Raw genomic sequence first — 25,246 nt, 5'->3', positions numbered from 1 at the left:
CCTGAGGTGGATAGAAAACCAGTAATCTGCTAATAACTTTTAAAAATAGATCCCCGAGAGAGTAAATAGGCTCAGACCGAGGGAGGCTGTTTGACTGGCGACGCGTTTGCAAAATGGGAACTTGTAGTGAATTTCTAGACTAGCCTTAGGCCTGTCATATCAGTTCCAAATGGCAACTCAAACTGAACTGAGAAATAAAAGGCCCCTATCTCTTCATCTATCACTATACATCTGATTATGGAAATACCAGCACCCAAGATCGAGGAGGGCTTTGCAGTTTGAAAAAAGTTCTACCTTTTGGAGTAGACTTGCTGCAAAAACATCAATACCCTTGCTGGAGTGTCCGCACCAAGGGTGAGTCACAGGTCTGCAAATCTTCTTCCCTATTTTTTTTTCTTTTTTTGGTCAAGAAACCAGCTCCAATAGCTGTGTCATAAAAGGGGCCAAAGTCTGAACTTACTTGTGCTACTGTGAGGCCAGAGCAATCCTAGTGCATTAACCAGTGTCACTTGAGTCCCTCAACTGGTCAGCCCTGGACAGGAGTCCAGCTCTGGCCATTTCACATGCACTGGTACCTTTCACTTAGCTCAGAGAGAGAGGATCTTCCTCGTGCAATTTCTGCTTCTGCCCATCCTTTCATTTGCTTTATTCTTTAAGGTGCACTTAGAAGGGAGTGCAGTCCCAGTTAAAGAAACCATTCCAGCATGCATTCAACTCGAAGCCCATGAATACTCACTTCAGGTTCTAAGTAGCAATTATTATATGCACCAATAAAGGCAGTATGCACAGTGCATGTGCTGCAGAAGGACACTGAAATCCATACTGCAGCAGAGGTGACTTCACAAAAGTAGCCTTGGCAGCAGCAAGGAGCGCACACACTTGCTGATAGCCAAATTATGCAGCTCTAAATAGCTTCCGCGACACTGATCTCTATCTCAGGAAGGAGAGGGTGGGGGGAAGGTGGGAACACCTTCACGCACGCCTGCATCAAGTGATCAAAACAAAGGATGGAATTTGGGATATTTTTTTAAAACAAATTAAACAGATGCTTAAATTTCAATGCCAGCAAAAGGCAAGGCGTTATATGTCCAGGATGCCTCAAAATTGCAGTCAGATCCTTGCCCTCGGCGACCACAACAGAATTTAAGGACATTTGACCCAGTGCCTTGCTGTGTGGGTACAGAAGTTTACTTGTTCTCTTGGATGCTGCAAGGCTGTGGAACAGTGTACTTGATAACTATTTCATTTCTTAAGACTTAAGCAACAGTAAAAAAGAGACCCCTATTAGAAAGAGCTCTTTGATGCTGATGACAGCATGACAACCCCAGCAATGTTTAGGGGGAAGAAAGCATTACAATTAATTCAATGAAACAGCAAATCACTCCACATCATCTGCATGAACCCAACCTCACCCACCTCTAAAAACCTAGTCAAACAAATGGCCGTTGCACCGGGCCAAGAATTTCTCTAGACTCCGGTTATTTCATGGGAGCAAGTCATGCCAGGCCAAAAAGATCCATTTTCAAACCAGCCGATGAAGGTGAGTTTGACCTCTGTTCGACTGACAGTGGCAGCATTTGTTGCATGCTTCTTAGCATTGGTTGCATTGGTTGCATGCTTCTTAGCATTTTATTGGTTTAAATAAAACTTGCTCACATTTTTTGAGGAGGGGGAAGGGGTAAACCAACAAAAAAAAAATTAGGCTGGTGAGTCTGCAAAAATGTTCTCCGTCCCAGGTCTGCACCTTAACCATTAGGCTATCTTTCCTATCCATCTCTGCAATCTGCTGCCTCTGGTGCACTACAGTCCATCTCCCTCCAAGTGTGCACAGCTTCAACAAGTAAATCTTCTCAGCTCACCTGGGCAATAATAACGGTCTGAATGTATTTCAGGTGCTGGCTCCTGTCAGCAACCCAGCCCCTGGCCTTCACCAGGGCAGCCTTCTTCACTGGGAATACAAAAGGGGTTTTCTTTATTTACACACAGGGATAGCAAAATGCCATGAAATATTATAACAAAAATTTAACAGAATATCAGAGAACAATTTGCCAAGCCCATGAATCCAGAATCACGCCGGCATGGTGGGAAGCTGCATTAGGCCTTGTTGTTTTTACACACAGAGAGATAAGGATAAGATTCTGCCCTGACCTGCCCTCCTCCGTACCCCCGCCATAATGTGTCCATGTATTCGTTTATCTGGATTTTTAATATCTTGGGATGAAAGCTCTCCCACCAATGCTCTATTTGTCAGTCTTTTAAAAGCACATACACAAATAAAACAGCCCAAACAATGACCCCCAAATCAAACCAAACAGCTCAGCAGCAACCTCAATACAATAAAACACTAATTAACCCCCTTACAAAATCCTCACCACAGCCCCAAGCTACCTTTACCTCTCACCCATGTTCTCACAGAGATGGGAGCACAGACTGGGCTTTGCAAGCTGTACTGGGGTACAGGTGTCAATAGAAGGTGATGCATTACCTTACTAACTAATCCCCGTGGAGACGAGGCTTTCTGTGTTTGCACGCGCACATGCTCGTGTGTTCCTTTAACATCACCTGTAAGATGAAGACAGCTCACCTGCCACGCAGTAAAGGCTACTGGGCATCAGGAGAGCACCCTTCTTGGTTTTGGGTGCTGACTCATCTAGAAAACGAGCCAGATTCTGATTTCACATGCGCTGGTGTAAACCAGGAGCGATGCCATGGACATCGGTGGCGTCAGACCAACACCAGAATCTGGCCCAGCGGCTTCTCAAATAAGATCTTTCCAGCCAAGTTCCCCCATCACTAGCATACGTGACCCTTGTCCCTGGCATATGGCGCGCACACAGAGGGAAAGCACTGCTGGGGCTTTGCCCTGCCACCGGTGATCCTCGCTTGCTGTCACATCTACAGCTCGGACCCACATCCACCCAGCTGCAGCAAGCAGCTGGCTACAGCTTCCCCGCAGAAACCCCCAAACTCCAGGGCTGAGGCCTCAGACTGTGAGCTCTTTGGAGCAGGGACCGTGCCTTTTTAGGCCTCCTGCAAAGTGATCTAACAAATAACAACCACCACGAGCATGGTAATTAGAGTAATGAGAAAAAGTGCTCTCCAAAATGATGGCAAATAGCAAATCAGTAAAAAGAAGAAAAAAAAAGTCTGCTCTGCAGTTTAAAAGGTGTATGTGTGTATCCACTGAAGTCATTATAAGGAGGATCATTATTATTATTATCATTGCGGTCTCGCCTCTGAATAATTTAGAAAGAGTAAGATTGAGAGTGAGAAGGGGAGCGGGGGGAAAGTAAACTCAGCCTAAGAGTCTCCCGGGCAAACAGATCCTGAATCGAGGTGATTCTGCATCTAACTGGAGAAGGGAAACAAAACAAACCAGCCGCTTCCTTGAGTTAAACACCCACCCAACAGTATTCGTCAGGAGTTTTAGGCAAAGGGTGATATTTTCCACAAGCCCTCCTCGGCAGGGCGGGAGGGAGCATGTGGCGGGGGGAGCGCGCTTTCTAATCAAAGAACTTGTCACTGTCACTTTGGTGGTAACAGATGCCATGAACAATAACTGGGATCCTGTGCCTTTGAAATGCATTATTAACAGGTTACATTCATTGCTATCTACCCCCCCCCCCCACAAGCTCTCCTTTTTATTTCACTCTGGGCTGTCTGTATCCCAAGTGGCAGGGGAATCTGTCATTTCCTATTTTCTTCCAAAGGAACAAGTGATTTTGGAGGAGGGGAGAGGATGACCAGCCCTTTCTGACCTTTTCTCCTTCAATTTCACTCCTCTCTTCTCCTCGAAAAAAATGGCAATCACACTAGGTGGAACTGACAAACTCATCTCTGTGTCACACTGTTACATATACAATAGCCGTGTCACTTGGCATCAGGGAAGAGGAGGTATTGACAGGATTATGGCCCCATGATGGGTCTAATCTGTTAGTAGATTTAAGCCTTCCCTCTGCGTTTCATGCTTCTTCCATGTCCGATACTTGGGGACAGGGTGGAGTTTTTAACTGTCAAGGGCTCTCTTCTAAAATAGCACTGGGAAGCAGTGATCTCCCTTTTTTAAGGTGGCTTTTTGTTCATGTGTGCCTGCAGATTCCTCCAGTTCAGGTAGCGATCGCTCGCTGTTTTCATCAGGGATCTCAAAGCGCTTTACCCCTTCCCCCTTTGCAAATGAAATCTGATGACATCCTGCTGAGATAAGTCTTCCTATTGCCAGAGGGAAGGAAACTGAGGCACAGATAAGTGAAGTGGCAAGCCCAAGGCCCAGGGGCAGCGATAAAATGAATGGGACACTACAATCCTCATGTCTGATCCCTTGCTCTCACCACAAGACCTCCCGGGCACGTTTACATGTCCACATTTACTGCACAGTAATTTAGGCTACTGTGCAATAACTGAAAATGACTGAGCATTACAGGCACATGTCTACACATGCATGCCCGTACTGCGCAGTAACTATGGCGATTTATGCCAACTTGGGCGTAAATTTGATACCTGCATTGTGCAGGTATCAAATTTATGCCCAATTAGTTACTGCGCAGTAATGCACGTCTAGATGCCTTATTGCAAAGTAACACTGTGTGTGTGGACTGACTTGGAACTAACTTTAGTCCCAAGTCGGTCCACCTAGTGTTACTGCGCTTTAACGGTTGGATGTGTAGATGCCGGCGTAAAAACTGCTTATTGCGCAGTAACTCACTGCGCAGAAATGCATGTGTGGATGTGCCCCAAGGGAACACCATGCAAAGCCATAGGATGTAGACTTAATGCACTGCGATTTGGTGAGGCAAAGTTAACTTCTCTTTTGGACACTTGTTCAAGCCATTTTATTCTCCTCTCTGCCCTGGCTAGGACAGGCAAAAGTGAAGTCAGTGGAGAAAACAGTTCATCATCTCTGAGAGCCTGAGGATATCAAAAGAAGTTCTTCGAAGCTGCACAATTTTGACAGTGAGCTGTTTCTCATCCATCCCTCTTCTCCAAAGCAAGAAGGCAGGGATCCCATAAGAAAGGCAGTCCTTGGCTAGGGGAATGGCACAAGACAAGGAAAGGAGGGACTGATCCTCTACTTTTACTCTGGCAGCTCATCTGTACCAGAAGGAGAGGCCTGGGCCCAGAAAACTAAGAACGTAAAGGTATTTTTTAAGCACAGTGGTCAGGAGACCAGATGAGAGGTCCCTGGGGACAAAAAGAAGCGATTCCAGAAACATGCAGTGAATGCACCAAATGATGGAGCAATTAAACACCTTCCTGAATGAGGGCCAGGGAGAAGAAAAGGCCTGATCCTGCACCACTGAAGATGACCCGGGAAATTTTGCCATTGAATTCAGCATTGATCCAAGAGAGAGAGAAGGTGGAGACCTCTCCCTGAACACCCTGCTCTTTCATCCCATCCATATCCCAAGAGCAGCCTCAGGGATTTCCTTTGGCACACTCATCCAGAGCAGACCCCGGCTCCTGCTGCCCGATTTCCCACCCTCACCCTTGCACACGAAGGAAGCTGTGGGGACTGTCTACCACCCCTCTGTTTGTACAGGGCCTGGCACAATGGGTGCCCTTGTTGTTCAGTTCTTAGAATAAGCACTTCCAGAACAAGGATGATGAATGACGGTAAAAACAACAGTCACGGCCAGACAAGAAGTTGTTATTTGGGTGCAGATAAGTTTTCATAGGAGCTTTGCAAAGCCCCAGCCGCACCTTGTCCTCTTTCTTCTGAAGGAGGTGCTCTGTGACATCCAACTCAGTAAAATTTATTTGCTTGTTTTAATATCAAGTGTAATTATTTGCAACATAAGCCCAGTGAGTTTTGCCTACCAGAGGGTAATACCTCTGCCTCCCTCTGTCTAAATGCACTGAACTGTTACATATCACTAACCACCGTGCTCGAAAGATCCAGTCCTTACCAGCGGTTTCTAGCCTGGGGCAGGATACCGTTCCAGCAAACTCTGGGGCTAGTTGACTCCAAGACGTCCAGCAGAAGAAATCTGTGGACTGAAAAGCCACCGGTGTGAAATCCAAAGGCTGAAGCAAACATTAAATTGTGCATTTTGGACAGTGATTAACTATTAGAATTTGACCTTGTAACAACTCCACGCTTGTAAACGCCCACCTTTTTTTTTTTTTTTTTTTGCACTGTAAATCAGAGATGTGATGAAAGTCAACTTGATAAAGCCACTCTTAGACTCTCTCCACCAAATGCCGAACCTTTCAGAAAAAAGAACAATGGACACTGTTTTCACCTCGGGCCGGGCGCTATTTTAGGGAAGTCAGTATTAGGTGGAATATGCCTTTGCAGGACTGCACATTTCCGGTAGGCGTGAAGATGTGCACGGGGTGATTTTTCCTAGCACTTGAATGGAAAAACACGGAAAGGAAGGGAGGCTTCATTCAGAGAGACCTTTCTGCAAGAAAACTCCCTTTTTTGGAGGGTGGGAGGGATATTAGATGGTAACAGCGAGAGCATAGATTTTTGCACTCCTATAAATCATTATTACTGGAACGTCCCTGCAGGGACCAGAAGAATGAATCAGTTTTACGCACACTCACACATGCACACACGCACACGCCAAATGCCAAACTTTTGGATGGAAAGAAGGAAGAAAACAAGGAAAGAGAGAGGATAAGAAAAAAAAAAAAAAAAAAGAGAGAGAGAGAAGGGGGAGTGAACTTTAGGAATCCATTTATAATTCCCTTCACCTACGCCATGAATTGAACATGCAGAAGAGAAGAAAAAAAAAATGAGGAGGAAGGAAGGGAAAATATTCCACCCAGCATGTAGATTATCATTTGAAAAGATTCTGTTGCTATGTTTTTGTCCCTGGGTGATGAAAATGAAATTGTCTGATGTGTGCGCCGTGTTAGATTTACCTTTGCAGGGTTCACCCACAATCAGTAGAGAGGGGTCATGCCACAATATGTCATCGCACAGCTCCATCACACCAACTCCAATTTATACGAGGAGGTATTATGCATTTCAAAGGAACCCCCTGCGCGTGGCTCTTGTTACTGATCTATATCACAGCTCAGCCGAGGGAAGATTAGTTCTGCTGCAAGGGCAACTAGACTTATTTGTTTATGATTATATTCTCCTTAAAGACGCACTATTCCTTTTCTCTCTCTCTCTTTTTTTTTATGTCTAATTTAAAGTGTGCATTAAAGGGTCTGGGAAGGGAGGGGAGTAAAAGGTGCGAGAATTCTCTCCTCTCCCATAAGGAAACCTAATAGTCTTAGTCTCCCATGCGTCCTGCTCATTAAAAAAAAAAATCTCCATTTAAATGCAAATTTGAGTTTTAGCTGGGGACTCCCCCAAAAGCTTCTCTGGAAGCACCAGGGAAATAGGATTCAGAAAGCGAAAATGGCTGACAGCAGTTGAACGCCCGCGGAAAATGCTTCCCTTCTCGATGCCCCTTTTTTTCCTCCCTCGCCCGCAACCCCGCTACCCCTGGGTCCCTGCCTTCCCGGGGTCACTCGTACAGCCGGGCTGGAGCGCGCTCCGCATTAGTTATCATTGTTCTTCACCGCTAGATTGCTTTACCTCAGGCAAAACACCGCCCCGGCGAGCTAAAACTGATAATATTAGCCTTTCAACTCATGCTCGCTGTTTGTTTAATCAACGTTTTCCCCGGAAGTAGACATTTTTTGTCCCTGATAAAAGCTCCGAAGGATTTAATGAGGACGCAGAGCATTACCGAACCCGGGAAGCCACAACGCTTTATGTAAATCTATATGCGTTTCTGAACTCGGCTTCCAAATGCAGGAGGACACCGGATTGGTATGCACACGACACATCTCCACCAGCACCTGATAATCTGATGCAGGCTTTTATCTTAACTGTCAGATTTCATGTAACCTCCAGCTTCGAAAATCCAACAGGTCCGGGGAAGTTTTCATAGCCGAAAATCATATTAAGTTGACGAGGAAGCGATACGGAGCAAGATGGGACTTATTCTAAACAGCTTGCCTCAAAATCCTGCCTGAAATCTTGGTGATTTTAAAGGGAAAGCTGCCGAGCGGGGAATAATCTCACTTCTCTGCCTACAGGTGTAACCAGTAATTTGAAAAATGTATATACTGCATAGCCTGACCTCTTGTTATATTCCCTCCACCTGCCTTCAGTACACTATATATATATATATATATATATATATAAAATCACAGCTACAGTGGGACAGTAGGGTGTGTATATATATCATAGATATATATATAGATAGATAGATATACACACACATACACACACTTTCTAATGTCCCACCATAGCCGTGCCATTGCACATAATCTGTTCACTAACAATTAGTGAGATAGATATCTCCCCATGTGCATCTCCCAGGCTGTATGCACTTAATACTGCCTTTACCATAAAAATGTCTGGTGCATCACAGGTTAAAAGAAGAAATAAGGTTTGTATCTTAAACTTAGAGATAAAAGACCGTATATAAAGTTTCGATGGTTTGACTAAGGAACGGAAGATCAGGCACTGAGCAGATTAGTGGAAAAAGTGCTCCAAGAAAATTAAGGGTTGTCCAACAGGACCTCCAGCACTAATTTATTATTTAACTTTAATTAGGCCAAATCTTGAGGCCTGTTGACTATTTGCAAGGCATGCATCCAGGAAAGGGAGAAATTATGGGGAGGTGAGCAGCGGATGTGTTCCTGAGAGTTGTGCCCGAGTGGTCCTTGGGAACATTTTAGGGTAGCAGGCCTGGCCTGCAATTCCTATCTCAAGGAAAACTTCTCCCAATGGATCCTTTTACCTTTCCAAATGGCTGTTCATGCACTCCCAATGCATCATCCCCTCTCCCACAGCCCCACTGACTCCCCCAGTTAGCACTGACAGCTGTGATGGGAAGTACCGACAGTCGCGTTTCACAAACTCAACTTATGAATCTATTGCCTGTATAAATACTAACCATCATTACACACATTGCAAAGCAGAGCAGCAGGTCCCATAGAAAGTCACTAATGTCGCAGGATGATCTCGCAGCCCGGCGTGGTAGAACATGCTTTGTCCATCATCCTAGCTGGAAGGAGACTATGAGTGGGTGCATCAAAAAGCAATAGCAGGATCTATTCTACAGCTAGCCACATGTGCGAATAGCTCTCTGCACTGGATATATTTTATTTATTAATCTATTTACATAAATGTGGGGAGATGCTGCAGTAGCTACTCACAATAACACAATAGCTACTCACTGGCTAATTCCAGTCGGCTTCATCCTGCCAACATGCTTTCACTCTGACCTGGAAAAGGCCAGGGGAGAGATGAGACGTAGCCATCCCCCCAGGTAATGTCCTCTCTGACAACAAAATAATCAAGTGGTGCCCTGTGAGTGCCGGCACTTTTTGCGTCGCAGACACAAATGCACCTGGATTTTGAAAGAGGCCCACAAGGAAGGAGAATGAGTTGTGTTTTACTGTTCGCCTCATTATACCATTTTGCTTTAACACACAGGCATGAACACATGAACCAAAGGCTTGTCACTCAAGACTCCCAACATAACGGCCATGCAATTTATTCGATAGACAGCGCAGCGTATACGCACTATGGGCAACAGGTGAAAGTGGTGTAACTCTGTTGAACTGCTATGTCAACTTCGGACTTCTACTGTGCCGACTGAGGACATCAAAAGAGGACCTGGGCCAATAGGCCTGTCTCGATGAGGTCAGAATTAACCAAATGAAGTCAGCCGGTTCCACGGTTTTATAGATTTCATGGACATTGGGGCTGCAAGGGACCTCAGAAGATCATTGGGTCCAGTCCTCTGCTCAAGGGGCAAGAAGTCAGCTAGAGGGTCAAAGGATCCCAGTGAGATAAGCATCCAAATGTTTCTTAAAAGAGACCAGAGAAGATGCTTGCACCACCCCTGGAGGGAGTCTGTTCCAGGCCTTGGAGGCTCGGACAGTAAAGAAGTTTTTCCTTATGTCCAGCCTAAAACGGTCTTGCAAGACTTTGTGACCGCTGGACCTCGTCATGCAAAATACAGCTTCCTAGGTACAGTGTGCAAAAACAGAGGTTCCCAACCCTACCGCGGTGAAACAAAATCAGAAGTTTTAAAGGGACAATTTGAGGCTTGTCACTAGGAGTTTGGGGACTATAGTGAGCGCTCTCGACAGGACCCCCCAAGAAATACATTCTTATTATTCATAATCATCCTGTTCTGACCCTTTTTAAAAAAAAAAAATATATATATATATATATATTTTAAATAAAGAATAATTGTGTTCCTCTTATTTCTCAGCAGAGACGGGCCTAGAGCAAACAATTTATAATTGCTCAGGATTTATTAAGGTGGAAATGTTTCACGGTCATGCATAATTTAATTTCCCCTAAAACGGTCTTTGTACTAGGAGTTTGATACAGGGATGTGTGGGGCCCTGAAATGTGTGGGCATGTTGAAGTGTGCAGTGACTCTCATTAACTGCTCAACTAAGCACATGCTTTAGTACAACGCAAGAGACAAGGACATATCTGTCCTTTAAAATCTGAAGGGTGAAAAAACAATTCTTTTTGGTAGCAGCAGTGGGAATGGTGTCATTCTTCACAAACGAAAACACTGCAGAAATCAGGCCAGGGTTTCAGCTGCTACCTATTTCTCACGCACAAGATTTATTTCCAAGCATTGCAACATAAGGCTCCTGTGGCAGGACACAGGAACATAACCTGGTCCCTGACCTTGCAACTCCCCTTACGCAGGTATTCAGGGGAAGCTTATAAAAATGTGATCATTGGAGAGGCGGTGTCGGGTGAATGCCAGCGCTCTACCTCTATGGGTCAGAGAACTGGGCTGAAACTCAGGCAGGGGCATTTTCCTATTACTCTCTTATTTATTTCCTTATTGTAGATGGTCCAGTTTCTGATTCCTTCACCTACAAGTACGTACTCACTAAGCTGTCTCACTGAAATGAGTGGATCTTTGCAGAGGATGGTACAATTCAACATGAATAAGGGGGAAGAATCTGGTCCTGTGTTAATAACCTGCCTGAATTACTGGCTTCTCAGAAGTACCGAGCGCCTCTACATTCCCGTGCACGTCAATGGGAGCGCTCAGCACTTGTGAAAATCAGGCTGACCATTGCCTAAAAAAAAGAAGCCCTTTCTGGCTCTATCTGTGCTTTGTGCCTTAAGAGACGCTCATAGTTCAACTTATGTTTCTCCGCGGCTGTACAAGCCACCTTGCACACTGCTGAAAAAGCAACATGCTGAAGTTTGAAATATTACTGGTCAACAAGCCACTTTGCACCTCAGCACATTAACCAAGTGCTAATTAGCATTTGCAATCAACAGCTGTGCGTATGTGGGGTTTTTTTGCAGTCTACATTTTCCTTTTCAGCCGTTACCCGGGGTCTAGCAACCCCCCCACCCCATGCACTGACGCAGTGAAACTGCCCAAGCAGGCATCGATTTTTTAGGGATCTACACACCAAACGCTAATCCCCTGCCTTCCTTCATGAAGCTTTTACAGAGCTGTATTATATGCTCTGAGCCCAAAACTGGGTAAAATTCCCATTGACCGCACAGAGAATTGAACTCGAGTATGGACTGTAGAAATTTGTGCTGTGACCAATTTTTTTTAAGCCTTGTACCCTGGTCAAGATTTACCAAGTCAGCTGAGACTCAAAGATTTCTGGGCTGCCCTAGCTTCAAATAACCACAGACTGGTTCAATTAGGTGTGCAAGATCGAAGGCAATGCACATCACCTCTCTGCTGTACCTTCAATGCACTAGAACAAAAGATGAACAGATAAACTTATAAGGAAGGAAAATGAGAATATTAATTAACAACAGAATAGGCTCATATTTCACTTTAAATGCACGGTGCCTTTATGCAGAATTTCACCTAACTCGGAGTTTAAATGTTGGGCTCTTTCAGCACAGAGTTACAGCAAATGCAAGGGGTGAGAGAGGACTGCAGTGCTGACGCCACACACGAATGCATAGTGCTAGATCCCAGGCTGGTGCAAAACAACGCAGCCCCACTGACTGCAATGGAAATGGGCCAATTTACACCCCCATTGCTTTCCTGGGTTTGCTGAGCAATCATGCATGCACGCTACCCTAGATGCACGTTAGCGGCATTGCAACAGGTACACTTTTGCTCCTAGGGGCCTGATCCTGCTTTCCTTTCCACCAGTGTAAATGGAGCGAGATTCTGAGCGCAATATATAACCGATGCGAGCTAATGCAAACAGCCATTCTGGAGGAAACATTGCTCCCAACAGCTCAAACGGGGATTGTTAAGTATTTTTTGCTTAAGTGCAAAATCTTTGCCGTATGGCTCATTAAGTCCCTTCCAGGAAAGATAATCAGTGGAAAGAAAACTCAGAAACCCAAGGCCGGATTCTGATCCTGTCTTTACACCAGGGAACATTCATTCGGTCGGCTCCTGATCTCTCCAATCAAGAGTGATGACGCTGAAGTCATGAGGTGGCATCCTCCTAAAGGCGGCGTGGGATGCCAGAATCAGGCCCAATGATTTCAGGGGGGTCGTCCATAAGTCTGAGATGAGAAACTCCCCCAAGAAGTGGAGCTGTCTTCACACTGCACACTAGTGTCAGTCTGTGCTTATTTAAATTATTGGGGTTTGGGGGAAGAGGAGGAGTTAATCCCCTCCTTTCCCTACAGCTGTTGCCACTGAGTTGCCATGAGTTCCTGCTAGGAAGGAAAACTGCATTCGCTTTACCTCCCATTTTCTCTCTTGTTCTCAGTAAAACTGCACTCATTTCACTACTTTGAAAGCTCATCATATGATGGGTGAAAACAATTAAATGAAATAGACTGGTAATACCCATGGGAAAACATTTTTAGATATGATATTACAATCTTGTTTCAAAATTGGATTTTGCCAAGAGGAAATACAGTTTATTATAAAACACATTTTCTTTTAATTTAATTATATAATCTTTGGCTTCAGAAAAGGGATGCCTAAATCAGACCCATTTAATTTTCAAGTGTATTCACCCATCACCTAGGGCAAATTGGTTTAAATTAGTAGGTGACTATATAAGTTCTAGATATGTGTCAGACAAAAATGTATCTGTGAACTCAGTATAAAAGACCATCTGCATCAGCAGCACAGGAGCAGAAATTACAGGGGCTAAAGGGACAAGTTTCTGAAGAGCTGCATTTGCTCTGATCTCAATGATGCCCGTTACAAAACCAGATTTAGGATTTTTTTTTTTATCTTTGTTAATGTTTTGCCAGATCAGTTCATCACACTGCATGTCTGAACTATGCCAATAAAAACTGATGACCTGCAGTTAGTTTCTACCAGGTGCATTAAATTCCCATAACGTGAACAGATCTTGCTAAGTCTACCATAGCCTCTTCTTTTGCAGAGATTACATTTCCAACCTAATGACAAGAGCGGTTTGTTCAGACATTGTAAGCTCCAGCAGAACAGTCATTGAACTCTTCCTACAATCTGTCACAGTGACCCAGGCTACCAGAGGCACATTGCTTACCGTAGGCTTGCAAAATAGTCGGAGAAGGCCAATATTTTGTGAGCTGCATTTCATGAGTCCCCTCTATCCCACAAATATTTTTAAATTTCCATTAAAAAATGATGGACATCTCCGAGTGTGGAGTAGGAGGGTGGATGGAGAAGTGAGGGGGGAGAGCCAATTTCACCGTGAAAACTAATTGGCCCAAAGTATAATTGAGGTCGTTTAGGTTGCATTTTCCTGCCACCTGCCTTACTGTTGTCCTTTCAATAATCATCATAGCACTGGCAGAGAGTGTTCATGAATCTACCTCGTTTGCTTTGCCAGTCACCAACCTGACCCCATATCCCTCCCACACACCTCAGGAAGGAAAGGTAAAACTGCCAAATGGTAATAATGCTGGGTCCTTACGCAGCACCTTTCATTCGGGGCTTTCCAAGCCCTTCTGAATAGTATTATCTTCCATCAACAACTGGGGAAACCAATGCACAAAGAGGATAAGGGCACAAGATAACCTATGCACTTGCTCAGTATCATGCAGTGAGCCAGAGCCAGGTATCCTCGTTTCCTGAACTCCACTCTAACCACAAACTTCACAGAAAAACGGGCACTGGGATTAATAGAAAGTTGGTGGCTTGGTACCCAAGCCAACGATTATTTTTCCCCTCTTTAGTGCAATCAAGAAGAGCCACGAACGTCTCGGTATCAGTTGCCGGGACTATCAATTCTTTTTAAAAGTGTCCTTGCTTTCCTGGGAAGAAATCTCGTGAACTAGTAGGCACTGAAGACTAGGAAATTAAAGCCCTCATTGAGGGACGTTTCAAAGTGCCTACACAAAGCACCGCCAAGCCTGCAAAAAGGCACTTGCAGCTACTTTACTTTAAAATCAATAATTTACTGCTGTTTATTGTATAATAGCCTGCAAAGGAATCACAGGAAATTCCAGACTGGAGTGAAAATACTTCAGTGCAGTCCAGGGTGACTTTCTTGAAAATGGACAGGTAATAAATAATACTTATTACTTATGTCATATCTTTCATCGGAGATCTCAGAGCTCTTTCCAAAGCTGGGCCTCTATAATGATCTCCACTGTAAAAATGGGGAAATTGAGGTGCAATGTGCCCACTATCTCTAGATCATTTGTAAAGACAAGAGTGGGATGTGGGCATGCTGGTCCTCAGCCTGTAACTAAATCAATGCAGATAGCTATAAACTACTGCACTTGCAAACAGTGTGATGGGGTTTCCAGAGACCTCCTTGAAAATCTGGCCTAAAGGATCTCATGTTCAGGCTTTTTATGCTGCTGAATGAATGAGCTCTGCTAACCTCCCGTGGATGAGGGGCAGCCCTCAAGTGAAGTTTGCTCAGCTGTACCTGTCACATCCAACCAGCAACAGCCAAGCGCAACAGTCCCAACATGTCAAAAACCCTGGATCACTTTTTTTCTCAGTAACAGCTAGACCAAAACCCAGGCTTTGTTATACAGAAAGAAAATGCTGCTGAATAATATTTAAAATGCCATTTTATTTTTATAACTTTATTGCATTCCTGATGCAAGTCAAGAAAAAAAAAAATCAGTGGGGAAAAGCCACTTGGTTCCTATCAGATGACAGCCAAACATGGAGTCAACTTCTAGTGTTTTCAAAAAGTCGGCAATGACTGGAGGTTGGGCTCAGTATAAGAGCTGGATCCCAAATGTCACCATGGCAAGTGAGATTTCTATATCACTACAGCATCAGAAGAGGGATTCTCTTACCTGGGGGCTGGGCTAGATGGCCCAGGAGGCTTATTTCAATTCACAGGAAATGCAGTTTAGGGACAACTGTGAAATAAACCCCATCAACACGCAGCAGAAAGTCGAGGATAAGAGTTACTTGCTTTGAAAATTATAAAACATCAACGTAAAACCCCTAAAGCCCAACACCATGACTTGTCAGGGGGAGAAAAGAGTTTTTCCTCCGTTAAGGACTTCAGAGCGTGGCTCTTGAGTTGTGTTTTGCAATCTGTCTCTTGTACAGGATGGGTGCCGCTTTTATAACGGTGCTGTACTCTTGGCCTCCCCAAAAGATACCTCCCAAAGAAGCATCCTATGGAATAGTTTCAAGGGAGACTTTTCACAGGCGCAAAGGGCAGTGAGATCCCCAACTCCACTTTTTCTCGACTATCCTAATGGTTAGATCTATTCGTTTAGACAGCAAAGGTGTGTCTGTATGCAAACTCACATGAGCATGTATGATGATATCAACAGGTGTCAGACACCTGGCTGCCCTCTGGACCTTTGAAATGTTCCTTCTGAGACACCAAGGGGCTGATCCAGATCCCTCAGCTCCCAGCGATGTCAGCACCTCGTGAGAGCGGACCGGCAAATGGACAAATGTTGACGGTAGCTAAAATGCAGATGTATTCCAAGTGTTATGAGAACATATGATCTCAGCCGGGCTGGCAAATAAACATTACAAGGGGCTGTTTCAAATCTTTGTAGCAGCAAATCTCAGCACTTAACTAGTAATGCAATAAGTCCTATCAAGAGCACGCTGAAAGGTGGAATAAATTTCATGGAGAACAATGCTAGTGATGTATGCATATGACCAACACACAATAAAACTGTAGACTGGTAGGAAAAAAATGCATACAGTCAATACAATAAAATCAGCACAAATACAGGTTGTGTAAGCAAATAAATCTAACAATCCAAATATTTCACAACGCACACATGCAGAACAATTTTTTTCCACCCCCCCACCCCCCCCCAAGAAATCTTAGGGTAAAAAAAAAAAATTATACTGTTTTGCATCTTGGTGTATTGTAAAGGCATCAGCGGCTGTCTGCACAAATTACCATTCATCTAGGCGTTGTTGTGGAAATTTTCAAGGGATTTGCAGTAATTATATGACAAAATGCTTGCAAATCTCACTCATTGCTGAATAGAAACACACGGGTCAAAGATTGAACACTCTCAGCTTGGTAATTTGTAAATGTCAATCAGACTGGGGGCCACTGGAGGCATATAGGCATAAGCAGTGAAAAGCAAAGCGATTCCGTAGCAACCAGAAAAAGCCTTTTCAATACAGATTATAAAAGGCACGGGATAGTTTTACTTTCCAGCTTTTTTTTTTTAAACAAACTGATCACCTTGCACCAAGAGAAGAGGGAAAAGGGGTTGGGGGGGGGGGGAGAGGAGGAGGGAAGTAAAGAAAGGAAGGAAAAACAGTTTAAATAAAACTGGTGAGATTAAATTAACTGATACATACATTCGCAGAGGTAGATCGTTTGCTCTGTAATAAATATGGACTCCTATCTTCCCTTCTCCAAGACAGCAGGGAAAGCAAAATAAAATTAAAAGATATAACAATAAAAATTATAAATGCATTGCAGTCCCACAGACCAGCAGCCTGTAATCAGGGCTGCTGCGGAGTTTGTTAGTGTGTTATCTGTTCAGATCATAAATAGGTAGAAGGAGTCAAGGTGAGGGGGTTTAAAGTACAAAACCCACTCCAGGAAAAAGAACAAAACGCCCCGCACCAGGAGACGGATTCCAGCTTAGGAGTTCGGTTTGAAACCAAATAAAAAGTCAATTTAACGTATTTCCATTTTCCCCGAAAGTGGGGTTTGGAACGCAATTGTTTTAAACTATACAAAAGAAATAATCCAAGCATCTCCCTCTCCATGGGGAATACATTAAAGTGACCTGATTTGCCTCTAAAGAGAAGCATCTTTTACACAAGACAGATATTTCAGACACAATTACATATGATATCCTGAACGGGCATTGAGAATTCATGGCAGTTGCCCTCAGGGGTTTGTGAGCTTTTTTTCTTTTTTTTATAGCCAGCCCTTTATTTCAGTGCTAAAAGAATGACATTTTGGTTAAAATTTGCACTGTTTCATTAAAAAAACAAAACAAAAAGATAAAAATGATAGGAGTCAGAGGTTTTGTCCTAATGACTAAAACTTTGGACTATAGATAGCATGCTTTCATTCTATTATCATCCCAGTGGGAGAACTGCTAAGACACCCTGAAGCCGTTACAACTAGAGGGATTCCCAATTGATGCAGCCCCAAATCCACCCAGAAGTCCCAAATCCTTCCATTCAGCATCTCTTTAGACAAATGGACGAGTTTCAAGCTCATCTGGAACTTTACAAAGTTGCTTGTGCGTTTTCTTCCTACAAGTGTTTCATGCAACTGCAATGAAACAGTCATATATACCTAGAACCGATTCAACTTTGGCCAACGAAGTTAGCTTCTCTCCCTCTCTCTCAAATACATGCACTCGCTCAAAACAAATTATACGATGTGGTAAGCAGAATCCACCCACAGAGGTATTTACATGATTAACGGCACTGTAGCATCCGTGGATGCCAAGGATCTATGGATTTATCCTCACAACACCCCTATGAAATAGCCAAGAACCATCCCCATGCCCTCCATCCTTTTCTTCTCATCACTGCTGAGGCGTAATGCAGACTGAATAATAACCCTCCAGCCTACAAGGTGCCAACATGATTTGAAATTAGGCAGAAAGAGGTAAGGCAGCCCTATCATATGTTATTTCATACGTTGCAATAAATAAGAGAGTCAAATTCTGCTTTCAGGACTGCTTTTATAAATCCGGAGGAAGTTTATTACACTTGTGTCACCAAGAGAAGAAAACCAGGGTAGAGTTGGCAATGAAAACCAAACATCCCTTCACCTGGCAGGTGGTACCCAGTAGAGATGGGTTTTTTCTGGTTTTCTGCCGCTGGTTTGACCCTATTTGTTTCTGGGTTTCCATCACAGTGTGCCAGATGCCTTCCAGAAGAGCATTCGGCTGGTGATTCACCAACCTACTTAGCAGTCGCATAGCTTTACACTTGTAAGCAGATCTGCTGGCTTCAGATAACATGATCCCTACGCCTAAATGTGGGCGTGCGCTTTCACCCCTGCCTGCTAGTCACCCAACAAAGTGACTAGCATTGCTGTCTGGATGGCGACAGCCTGAATCAGCCTTTCACCTGGGCAGGTTTTTCCTCTGGACGAAGTTTGAGGCATGTGGGGCACTGAGAGGTGTCCTGCACCACCCATGCCAACCACGTGCTCTCCATAGGGAATCAAGAACTGTCACTCCATGACACTTCATGAACAACATATTCCCTGAGAGTGAAACAAGGCTAATAATATATATTTCCACGCCAGCATGCTATTCTGCAGTTAAACCAACTGTTAAATGCCCTCAGAAATATGTTCCTTGGTATGTGGCACCTACCAAAGCTAGACAAGTTAAAATAAAAGACGGCTCAAGCAGGGTCTGCCACCAGAAGAATTCTGAAAATACCAAAGAAATTCTACAAAGCTCGGGAAAAAGCGGACACGAAGATTACAAAATATATTCTGTTACAAAATGCGGTTCCCTCCCCGACCCTCCTGTGATTTCAAGAAAAAAAATGCATCTCCACGATTGCTTACATGGAGGAAATAAATCCCTGTCCCCTCATTACAGACAGCAAGGTGGTACCCTAACAGCACGTACCCACCAAGAAGTATAAGAGTCACAGCCGATAAGAGCCCTCCTCTCTTCCTCCCATTTCAATTGGGGCTGAAAGGCTGTGGAAAGTGTGGCTTGTTTCATCGGCAGGAAGTACCACCCGCAAAGTTGAAAGGAACAGGGTATTATTGCCTCGCTGTTCCTTTGGGCATCCCACCATCTGTCTCCATCCGTTGCTTAAATTTGTTCTCTCTTTGGGGGAGAACCATCATTTCCCTCTGGGTTTGTATGGCACCTAACGCAACAAGGTCTTGGTCAGAGACTGGCTCTGAGTCACGTCTACAAGACTCATTCATGCTAAATAATATTTTCATGAATGCGTCTATGTGTTGAGACTCTGGTGGCTGTCTATAAGATGGCAGCCTTGATGCACCCTGAAAGCCCTGCTCCCCGCTGATCTTGAACTTTTCCTGGAACCGAGTCAGCCGTCTCCAGCCAAATTACGTGGTTGTGCTGAGACCGAGTCATCCCCAACCTCAACTCAGCCTGCAAAGCACTAACCTGCATCACAGACCCTGGTCAGATAGGGGAGACTCAAATTGAGTATTGTTAAAGGAATGTGATTTCAGGAAGGAACAGATTTCCCTCCTACTTCCCATACCCCAGCTCAGCATCTGCATGGGCTTGTATCACACACACACACATTTGCTCATTATTATCAACCGTTACCTTTCAACATAAGTTTCCTCTAACGCCCAGTTTAAGATTCTCCTCTTCTTTGCCTGAACTTGGAATCGGTGTCTGTAGTTGTTTCCTTTCACTGTTGTGTAAGGGGATTAACTTACTACCATGCAGCCCTGGAAATCTGCTACCTGCTCTTGTCATTAGCTCCACCCTCAACTGAATTTAATGAATCTCAGAAAAATTATGAAGTACCATAAAGCCACAAGTATCATAAAAAGTATAATAAAATTGAGAAAAGCTATTAAGTTATAAATACAACCAATACATGCAACATCACTCAGATGGCAGAAACTCGCTATAAAATAAAGTCATTTTAAACCCTCATTCTACAAGTGACTAAATCTCTTAATTCACAAGTTTTTCCTTTATGGCATCCAATCCTAGTGTCTGAATCAAGAGTTTTATAACATGCAACTTCCTGTGTGTATAAAAACACACACACACACACACATATATACACGTATATATACACGTATACACACACACACACAAACATATATACACACACATACATACACGTATATATGTATATACACACACACATACACACACACTATATACACACATACATACACAGATATACACACATACATACACGTATATATGTATATACACACACACATACACACACACTATATACACACATACATACACAGATATACACACATACATACACATATATACATGGAGATATATATATATATATATATATATATACACACACACACAATACATACATACACACACGTGTATGTGTATACACACACAATACACACACACACAATACACACACACACACACACAGGACAAAGGATTTCATTCAGTCCTTTGATATCTTTTACAATCTCTCAGCAAATAGTTACCCAGGTCTCTGCTTTGTTTCTACAAAATGTCTCATTTAAGTGATTCTCGAAATATCTGGCAAGTGCAAAAACCACTCCTTGGAGTTATTTTATCATGAGAGAGGCACTGAGAGAAAGGAAACGGCACACACTGACATATACTCAACTTGAAAGCTTTTTCTTCCCCCCACAAACCATCCAGTGCCAACTTCTGCTCCCGGTCATAGAGCATATATCCCCTGAGGTCAACTGAGCTACCCTGAACTGGAACAAAGCCAACAGGATGTCTATACCCTTTTATATTTATAAAATCCTGGCTGCATTCAGATCCCAGTAAAATCAGTGAAAAGGCAGAGTGATGCCAATGACTTGAAGACGTATTCTGGTTTTACCATTACTATCAGGCCCGTTAAAGGCGTGCATCTAATGATTATATGGCTTACATTCCCGAGGACCCAGTGCAGGCACACCTGTCCCAGTGAGAACTCCCCTTACTCTTTAAGCAGTCCCTTTAAAATCAGTGCATGGTACGTGGGAACCATGCTCGATACAACCCATGTTATTCTGAACTCCAGCACAATTCAGACAGCAAATAGCCCCAAACTGCTGAACAAAGAGGGTGCTCACTTTTACAGGCTGAAAAATAGTTTTGTGATTGGAAAAATATGTTGTGCAACAACATCAGAAAAAGGGACGTTTACAATGCAAGTGTGTTTTTCATTGCAATCACTATAAATTTAAAAGGAGATAATTACTTATCACGATTCTCCATCTCTCTAAGACCACTTCTTGCCTGTATTTACTTTAAAAGTTCTGCGTGTTATGAATATTCATTGAAATAATTAAAAAGCCCCACTCACAGCCAACGGGCTATTTAATGTTTAATGCTTACTGTTCAGCCAATAAAAATAAGCAGGTTAACAATGATCTTTAATGGGGGGGGGGGGATATCACTGTACCTATATGGCTAAAAGTTTAGCTTTCCCTTTAAATGTAGTCAATTTACTGAAAATATGTAACCACTATAAAATTATGCTGTAGACTGTAAGTCAGAGGCACATGCCTCTATATATCTGTCGTCTATGCTTCTGCATTTCTGAAAGGATTTCTGCTGAATTTCTAATTTCATTTTTGGCTACAGTATGAAAGAGAAAAACCATAGCATGATTTTTCTTCGAAACATTAAAACTGTGTGATGGATAGGTCAGTGCAATTGTTTAGCAAAGAGATGACTAGACAAAAAATATAAGTGCACGGCAGATTGACAATGAAACATGACCTGAAAAAGCCTCCGAATAATCCAGCAGACGTTAAAAAGGTATTTAGACCATCTTCTAGGGAGAAAGCTTCCTCCTTTAAAAAATGTAATGCAGGCACCTGCTTTACCTTAACAAAAACAAGCAAAGCACATCAATGGCAGTTTATTAGCGTGTTCAAAAAGTGATGACTCGTCCATAATTTCTCATTGCTTATTAATGTAATTTCATCGTGATTGATACCGGATAACTCTAGTGAGCCACTATTTCGAATGGGCTCTCCAAGACGCATGAAGAGAAGGGAAGAGAGCAGCACAAATCAGAAAAGTTTATGAGGATTACTTACATTAATATTATCATTTATAGGCCATAAAACCTTAGTTGTTACATTACTGGTCACTATTAAGTTTTAAAACAGTTTATTAACATATATGTGAGTTGTTGACCATTTCCTAAGAGGAACGCTCATCTTTTCTTCATACTCTATCATTCAAAAAGAAAGGACTGAATTTCAGTCTTTGTATTATTATTTTTTAAGGAGTGCAAGAAAGAGAATAGCATTACCAAAAAGAACCAGAAAGGCATCACGACTGTGTAAGTCGCACAAAATATGCCCATTAGCCGTCAAGGAGTGCAAGAAAGAGAATAGCATTACCAAAATTAAAAAAAAAAAGGCATCATGACCACATAAGTTGCACAAAATATGTCCATTAGTCACCAAGGAGTGCAAGAAAGAGAACAGCATTACCAAAAAAAAGGCAAGATGACCACGCAAGTCACACAAATATGTCCATTAGCTGTCAAGGAGTGCAAGAAAGAGAATAGCATTACCAAAAATTTTTTAAAAAGGCATGATGACCACATAAGTCGCACAAAATACGTCCGTTAGCCATCAAGGAGTGCAAGAAAGAGAATAGCATTACCAAATTAAAAAAAAAAAGGCATCATGACCACATAAGTCGCACAAAATATGCCCATTAGCCATCAAGGAGTGCAAGAAAGAGAATAGCATTACCAAATTAAAAAAAAAAAGGCATCATGACCACATAAGTCGCACAAAATATGTCCGTTAGCCGTCAAGGAGTGCAAGAAAGAGAATAGCATTACCAAAATTAAAAAAAAAAAGGCATCATGACCACGTAAGTTGCACAAAATATGTCCATTAGCCGTCAGCCTCTAAACATCTCTAGAAGTTTTTCCTCTTCTATCAAAGTCTGGCGAATTTTCACAGCAACGATAACGTGGACAAAACCAGGCCCCACGTTTTCAAATAAATCCTTCCCATTCCCTTGAACGCCTTCCCGAAACTCTTTAGCAGTTCCTAGCTTAATACGCTCACGGCCCTGAGATTTTATTTCCCGGCCGGAAGAAAGTGTGGATGGGCTTATCAAGAACCGTTTCTTCCAAGGATTTCGACCAGGTTTGTGTTCGCCTCTTCTACGCCGCCGCGTCTACCGTATATTAGGATGTGGCTCAGGTGCCGAGTACGGAAGTGAGTAAAGGTTCACAAATCTGGAGCCCGCTAAAGACGGGGCAGAGGGGAAATGGGTGAGGGGGGAAGGCTTCGATAATAAACATGTAGACTGCTGGGCTTTCTATTCTTTTTCTTCCTTATGCTAAATGTGTCTGACAGGAGGTAAGCAATGCCAGACGTAATCTGAAATTCATCAACGCAAATGGCTGCTGTTCTTGAGTGGGCAGTAATCAGAGGCTGTGGCAGTAATTGGCTGCTACAATCTATCTCCTCTCTGGCTCTGTAAACATTCCCCAGCATTAGACAACAGCAGAGTTAATTTCAATACGCCTCTCGCGATCAAATGAAATTGGCAGGGTAAATAGGAACCGCTGTTTATTTGCTACTTACCTCTGTCTTGTTCAGCTTAAATACTGAGTAAAAGCAAGTGCCATTAGGTCAGAAAGAAATTAGAGCGCCAAACATCTGGCTGCAAGAGTGAAAACGATATAAAAGATAGGAAAATTAAACGAGAGCAGGAGAGAGACAGAGAGAGAATATACCAGCACCGGTTTTATATATGGCTTTAATAATAATTAAAAAAAGAAAAAAAAAAATCTATTCAGCCAAAGTCTTTCAGTTGTACTTGAACACTAGAGAAATATTAGTTTCCAAATGACCCAGTTATATTTAGCGCAATAAAGGATCGTTTTAGATGGGAATTAGTTCGGAAATATAAAAGTATTAAGAAACGGTTGCTGATGTATTGCTTACCCCTGTGAACTAATGAACTCACAAATATCTAGCAGCGAAGTGCTGCGGGAAACATGCTAGATGTAGTTGATGCTCTTCTGTCTGAGAGGTGTGTAATAATACTAACAATCGAGATCGTTTCTACTTCAGCTCTGAAACCAACACAGCTCCGATCATCTACCCCAGCTGAGGACCTGCTCCTCTACCCGAGTTGTAATAGTCTTGCAGACTGGGCCCGAGCAAAGTTACACAGCGATCTAAAATAATCAGAGAAAAATAAAGACAAAAACAGAACAGGAGAAAACGTGCATGATCTTTTTGATGATTATCTTTTCTGCAGCTTTACCTTCTGTTATAGGGTTATTCTCGTTATGTACTTATAAAGAAATTATAGCACAGCACTCCTCACACCCTTAAGCCCATCCTGAGGTTTTTAAATAAAAAAAAAATGTGATATAATTGTAATTCTGTTTATTTCCTCCTTACTTTTTACGCATTTTTTTTTTTAAGTGAAGGAATTTACTGGAGAACAAAGGAGAATAGGATGAGTTGTGAATTCACTGCACATTATCCATGTTTCTATGCAAAACATTCCTAAAAAAATATAAAATCGGTAAAATGGAAAACAAATGTACTAAAGGGCCCGATTCTGTACTCGGAGAGACAATGACAGAGCTCCCATTCACTTGGACTGTCTCAAAATGGAGGGCTAGAAATGTTAAATCAAAGAAGCTCATCTGTATTTTATCCAGAAAAATGAACTCGAGGAGGCAGGACATTTCCGACATTTGTATCTTGCCCAGGAACACGCAAACAGAGAATCTTTGGGACCATTTCTGGCCGATTCCTAATTGCAAGCATCTAAAAGATTGCTTTGAAGTTCATGCCAACAAATTAAGCTTCAAACAATTTATTTGGAGAGGTCTGGCATTTTTTATTTAACCCCATCACATTTCTGAGCACCGAGACGCACAGAAATGGAAGGGGCATCTCTAAAGGATGCTATTTCCAATTATTCCCATTAATTAAAGAAGTCCTGTTACCCATTAGGGAGTGGGGCTGTGGGCCAGCCCCAGCCCTTGCATTATTTACTGAGATCCATGCATTTACACTCCCGATCAGTTTGGCCCTACATAATTGCACTTCAGAAGTTGAGCTGTTACTCGTTTGAAAAGGCTTCGTCAGTGGAGGTCTAAAGCTGGTGGTATTTGGGGGGAGGCGGAGGCAGGGGCGTTGAGTTTGTCTTTCTGGTTTTAAACTATGGGGCCAAACAGAGAAATCCAAAGACCCAAAGGAG

Source organism: Alligator mississippiensis, chromosome 14 (assembly GCF_030867095.1).
Source record: "Alligator mississippiensis isolate rAllMis1 chromosome 14, rAllMis1, whole genome shotgun sequence".
Classification (NCBI taxonomy): domain Eukaryota; kingdom Metazoa; phylum Chordata; order Crocodylia; family Alligatoridae; genus Alligator; species Alligator mississippiensis.
Note: the sequence above shows the minus strand (reverse complement) of the source record.